The sequence below is a fragment of the Papilio polytes genome, unplaced genomic scaffold (genome assembly GCF_000836215.1).
Source record: "Papilio polytes unplaced genomic scaffold, Ppol_1.0 DF824002.1, whole genome shotgun sequence".
Lineage (NCBI taxonomy): Eukaryota > Metazoa > Arthropoda > Insecta > Lepidoptera > Papilionidae > Papilio > Papilio polytes.
The window spans coordinates 272614-279598 of NW_013525202.1; positions in this window are offsets into that span (position 1 = coordinate 272614).

Consider the following 6985-nt stretch of genomic DNA (forward strand, 5'->3'; position numbering starts at 1 on the left):
TACTAGATTTCGCCCGCGACTCTATCCGCGCGGAATTAAAAAAAAAAATAGCCTATATGTGCTTCCAGACTATCCTCTACATCCATGCCAAATTTCATTGAGATCCGTCAGCCGTTTAGGCTACAAAATCTAACAAATTTAAACTTTCGCATTTATAATATTATAATATTAGTAAGATAAGTACGATATTACTAAATGGCAACGTAGTTACATTGATGAAAGAATTTTTTGAAATTGGCCCAATTTTTGAGTTATTACGAAATACAAAAATACAAATCTTTGCTTTATAACAGTATAGATATATCGTTTTTTTTTATATGAAAAGGGGGCAAAAGCGGCGGGAACACAAAGGTGGTCAACGACGGCCATGGACATCCGCAACACCAGAGGAACTACAGATGCGTTGCCGGCCTTTGAATGTGTGTGCGTGAAAATATGAATCTGAAATAAGTCAAGGAAATATGATCGTAAAATGACAAATGAATTCTCGACATTTATTTATAGAACGAGATGTTTGTATATTGTAAGCTATGCAATACAATAACAAAAACGCAACAATGTTTACTGCATATAACTGCATGGAAAACAATCTATAAATGAAATAAGAGGGGTACAACTTTGATCAAAGAATCGCAGTACAGTTGTGCGATTGTTTAGTCAACGGTTCGCGAGCTGTAAAATTACAACAAAATAAAATAGATGAAAAAGCATTTCATTGTTTTTTCAAATTCTTACTAATACCATAAATGATGGAGTTTTGATGTTTGTAAGAGTAACCTAAACTGCTAACGAATCTCGATGTAATTTGGCATAGATGTATAGTCTGGAAGAACACATAGGCTACTTAGTTTTTTTTTTAATTCCACACTAAAGGAGTCGCGGGCGACTGCTAGTAACGCATTATCAAAATTTCAAGAACACCCAAAGATAGGAATATAAAAAAAAACTTGATACAAGCACTGTATTCTTCATACATTTTTTATTTATTTAAATTGGTTTTTATTTAGCAGTGGTAGTGCCCGCTTTAACATCTTAGCACTGCAGGACTCGCCCCCAGTAATACCACGACCACACAGAAGACAGGCGTGAAGTGGAAGCAATTCCGTGTTTCGTGTGAAGAGTGTGGTGCCGGAGGTCTAATTTTAGTCCTTTTCTCTTTACCACCCTTTTCTCACAAGAAGAGGATGAAAAGAGGAAGTGAATTTGACGGTGGAGGATATGCATAGGAAGGGGAAATATCCTCTTTATGTGCGTCTCCTCCTCCGTCGTATAAGGGTTGGCAACGCATCTGCAATCGCGGATGTCTCTGGGCAGCGGTCGCTTCGCCATTTTGGCGGATTGAGGTGGCCGCTTGCTCGTTTGCCATCTTATGTTATAAAAAAATTGATTTTTTTTAAATCCTAACTAGAAGATAGCTTTGTGTAGTTGAATTTTTTTAAAATAAATACCATAGTTATGTCTGTTTATATTAAAAAAGTTTGTTTGTAATTTAGTATATAAAGTTTGTTTGTATTTTCCCTCCTTTTAGTCCCACATCACCAATAAGGTGACAGATGGAACCAATGAAAAAAAAATCCAACTTCCCCTCGCAAAAGGTGGGAGGATTGCAACTTTATTCTCATACTCCACGTGGGGACAGAGCCGGGTTGACGGTTGGGAATAATCCGTCAAAAGTGACAAAAAGCGCTTCAAGTAATGTGTTATCACTAGTTAATCTATGTTACTTTTAATCAAAACATTTCTTCATTAATTTTTTTTAATAGATTGGTGTTAATTGATAAATTGATAATTATAATGTAAAATTGTATAAACATAAAAGTAAAATATTAAATACAAGATATTCCATTTAAATTGGTACAATTATATTGATAAATTAAATTACAAAATAACTAATCACACTAATATTATAAATGCGAATGTTTTTTTTTTATAATATGAGGTGGTAAACGAGCAAGTGGCCACCTGTATCCACCGAAGTGGAAAGCGACAATTGCAGATGCGTTGCCTACTCTTCATTGACGGAGGAGGAGACACACATTAGAGAACATTTCCCCTTCATATGCATCTCCTCTACCGTGAAATCCACTTTTCCTTTCCATCCTTTCCTCTTAAGAAAAGAGTGGAAAGGAAAAGGAACTAAAATTAGGCCTCCGGCACCACACTCATCAGACGAAACGCGGAATTAACTTCCACTTCACGCCTGTTTTCTGCATGGTCGTGGTATTACACCGGGCGAGCCGGCCCATTCGTGTGAAGATGTTAAAGCGGGCTCTACCACTGTTGGATGGATGGTTTGGTTTAGATGGATGTTTGTTAGAGTGCAGCCTAGTGCTGAACGGATTTCGATAAAATTTAGCATAGATGTAGAGGATAGTCTAGAACACACAGTGTACTATTTATCCCGGTAATAGTTACGGTTCCCGTGGGATTCATTAATTTAGTTTTTCAATGTTTACTCGATCATTCTGCAACGGTTCAACATGTCTTATTGAAAGGCACAGATATAAAGCAAAGTCTGGAGTACACATGGGATACTCATCCCCGAGAAATGTCCGGTTCCCGAGGGATACGTAGCTTTTTGTTACTTATATAGTTCGTATGTTTTTTAATACCACGCGGACGAAGTCGCGGGCAACGACTAGTTAATTAAATGCGAAAGTTCAGATGGATGTTTGTTAGAGTTTGTAGCCTAAACGGCTGAACAGATTTTGATGAAATTTGGTATAGTTGTAGAGGATACTTTTGTTTTAAATTTTACGCAGACGGAGTCCAGGCTAGATTCTTATAATATTGACATTTTCGTTGTCGTTTTCATTCTAGTGATAATTTTACTGCCAAGTACTAATTTACTGGCATGAGTAGCGTCATAACTGTAGTAAAAATTTTAGGTTATAAAGGGTTTAAATCAAACGACAGGTTAATTACAAAATGCTATTTTATTAAAAATTACAATACAATCGCATCGTGCGCAGTCAACTATTCTCAAATCATCACTTTTTCATAATAATACAGACGTAAAATAAAATACAATATAAATTCCAGTATTACTCGATACAGAACATTATATACGTCGTCCGCCATTTTTGCGCGCCAATGACAGCTAGTGTTGTTTATAGTGGAATATAAATATCGATTAGATTTTTTACAAAGCCTGATTAAAATCAAATTAAAAAATTAGTATTTATACTGTATTTTTTACTAAAGGGGGAAGAATAGTATAAGAATAATAAGGATATTTTCGTGCTATGCTCCTTTTTGTTTTCTTGAAGATCAGTCAAAGTCAAATAGGGTGATATTAAAATAAAATCGATTGTAGTCCAATGGGATTTATAACCGCGGTATTAAAGAAACTTCAGCTATTCAAGGATTAAAACATTCCAAACTTTATTTTAGATTTGTAACCGTATATACTATTATTATAAAGAGGAAAACTTTGATTGTAATGAAGCTCAAAAACTGGGCCGATTTTAATTCTTTCACCGTTAGAAAGGTAATTTGTCTGTAACATAGGCTATATGATACAATGTTTTTTTAGTTTCACGCGAAGGGAGTCGCGGGCGAAAGCTACTATATATTATAGAAACTAAAACATTTTAAAAATCGTATTTATTTTTATTATTATCGAAATACTTTATGATTATAATCATTGTTTAAAAAAACCAGAAAGAATAAAATTATTCGAGTTATCGATTCAACAATCGATATTCCACAGTAACAACACTAGTGACAATTTAACGTCAAAAATGGCGCGCGAAATGTCAATAAATGCAAATGAAATGTTGCGTTGGATTTTAGAGTATTGAACAAAATTATTGTATTTACATAACTCACTGTAGAAAGGTTTTTAACATTGGAAAGGGAATCAGTCTCCAATAAACAAAATATTCATATAAATGTAAAAATAAAATTTGATCGTCGATTTTCCAAGACTAGAATGAATTTTCTCTAAAGATTATAAACTACAATATATGTTATACGAGAAGCTACCATACATTTTAGATAATTTGAAATTTTTTTATTCTTTAGATTTTAAGGGATTTAAATTTTATTTTTGATATGTTTGAAAATGAAACTCAAAATCAAAAATTTTATTGTGAAACGGAACGTTATAGTGCGATTAATTTATTCGGCCCGATGAGGCGTTCACATCGTGTTTATTGTTTTTTTTGTAAAATAACAAAACAAGATATAACAAATATAGTGACAAAAACAGGGGTAGGCAATTTTTTTTTTATAACATAAGGTGGCAAACGAGCAAGCGGCCACCTCAATCCGCCAACATGGCGAAGCGACCGCTGCCCACAGACATTCGCAATTGCAGATGCGTTGCCTACCCTTATCCGACAGAGGAGGAGACGCACATAAAGAGGATATTTCCCCTTCCTATGCATATCCTACACCGTCAAATCCACTTCCTCTTCCCATCCTCTTCTTGTGAGAAAAGGGTGGTAAAGAGAAAGGGACTTAAATTACCTATTTAGTCAATTATGTCCAATATTTCATACTTTTAATCAATAATATTGACAAATTAAACGACAATCACATACAAATACTGTATTTTTATTTATATAAGAATGTATGGAAGAATGTTTCATAAACCATTATTTTTAAAAAATGTATAACAACGCCATCTATCGATTTTGTGTCTACACTACACTACGACCAAAACATACTGGCTATACCTCTATTGCCGTCTCTATTTCATATAGTACGGAAAGGGACAGCTATATTATCCAATCCGTTATTAGATAGCTTATTTTATATATTACTTGTTAAATACCCTCATACAATATTTATAATTTCAAAAACATTTCTACGTATACATTCAAAAAATGTGCCCCGCGTCGTCATTATTACGAAAATAAAACTACATATGTAGTCTAAAAATGAAGGTAGTTTCGAAATCTGAATCTTTATGTATTTTTAGCAATAACGTTATTTAAAAGTATTTTAAATCACAATTCAATATAATTAAATGCGTGTCTCCAAAAATCTAGCAAAACATATGGGTCCAATACACAACCTTGGGGCAGTCCTGACATAAAACATGAAATATAAGGAAAAAAAATCAATTAATTTAATAAAAAAGTAATCGTTTATGTAATATACTACGTTTAATTTTTATTTTACTGAAAAAAGTATTAAATAAATAATAAAAAATAGCTATATTATGACGTTTAAAATATAAAGGCTTTTCTAAAATCTATATTTGGAATTAATCAATTACTGGATAATCTATAGAAAAACGGAGACACGAATCGTTGAAACTAAATAAATATATAGCTTTAGCTAGACTGGGATAAACAAAATAAATCAATCACATAAAATATAGACATTTTTTTTACATTATTTTTTTTTAAATAACAAAAAAATACCTAAATACAAACTCTAATAACCTCAAAAAACCGTAAAAACGATAAGAAAAAAACACAAAATTTTTCGAAATGACAAAAAAAAATAATAAAAAAACGTGTATCGACCATAATCTTTTTTTTTCTTATAAAATGTCTATATTCCATACGATTGAATTCAAGTTAAAATAACTTAGAGCACCTAGAGTAACTTATGTATACATAAAGAGCGGTATATACAACCTAAATACAGACTCCTATTTTATATGGCATTACTAAAACTAAATGGCCTCCGTTAGTGGTATTAGGGGAACTAGTGGTAACAACTACAATAAAATTGGAGTTTCTATTATAAAGAGTAGAGATTTGTATTTTTGTATATATTGAAAAAACTCAAAAACTACTTTCACCAATAAATAGCGTTATCACACATTTATTACAATTTTTATTTCTGCGTGGACAAAACCGCGGGCAACAGCTAGTCTATACTAATATAAAGCGGAAAGATTTGTATTTTTATATGTATTGAAATAACTCAAAAACTACTGGGCCAATTTTAAAAATTCTTTCATCATTAAAAAGCTACGTTATCAGTCGAGGCATATATTTACACACAGGCGAAGTCGTAAGCAACAGCTAGTTAATTATAAATTCACTAGCTGTTGCTCACGACTTCGTCCACATGTCAAAAAAGTTAAATTCCCTTTTTAATGGTGAAAGAATTTTAAAATCAGCCCAGTACCAGTAGTTTTTACGTCTAATAAATCTTTCCTCTATATCATATTACTAGCTTTTGCCCGCGACTTCGCCTGCGAGAAATTAAAAAAAGCCTGTATTACTGATAACGTAGTTTTTTACTGGTGAAAGAATTTTTCGAATTGTCCCAGTAGTTTTTGAGTTATTACAAAACGTATAAAAAAAACAAAAATACAAACATTTCCTCTTTTTTATTTGTATAGATATAAATATTAATTTAGTGTGTTGAAGAAATTACTCTCCGATATAAAATTAGTAATTATACCACTTAGGTCCCCTATATCGCCAGTCTAGACCTAAAACCTAAGTAGAAACTTATTTACACGACCTGTATTGCCAACATATACGTTTACACTACAAAGTTAATTTTAGTGAACATTAAAAAATATCGAAAAACTGCAAAAAACAACTAAAACTTGTAAAAAATTTATATTTCACGATTTTTTTTCATGAAACTGTTAGTTATTTTTTTTATATTCTTGTATAAAATATGATTTCACCAATATTAACTTAGATTTTAGTATTTAATAAGTAAAAACCTATATAAATACAAAAAAACATCGGAAAAAAGTCGAATTACTACAAAAAATTTTTTACACAGAGTGTTCCATTGTTCACAGTAATTTTATTCAATAATTAAAAACATGTTAAATGCATTTATGGCACTATTTTCTATTTAATAATAAACTATCATATTTTTTAAATTATATTTAAATATACATTTAAAAAAATGTGTAAATTATCGCTTAACAAAACTTGTGAAAAAATTCTTTCGAAAAATAAAATATTAGAAAAACGGAACACTCTGTATATCAAAAAATAAATAATTACAAAATAAACCGTAAATAATTTATATTCATACAAGGCTAAATACTAAA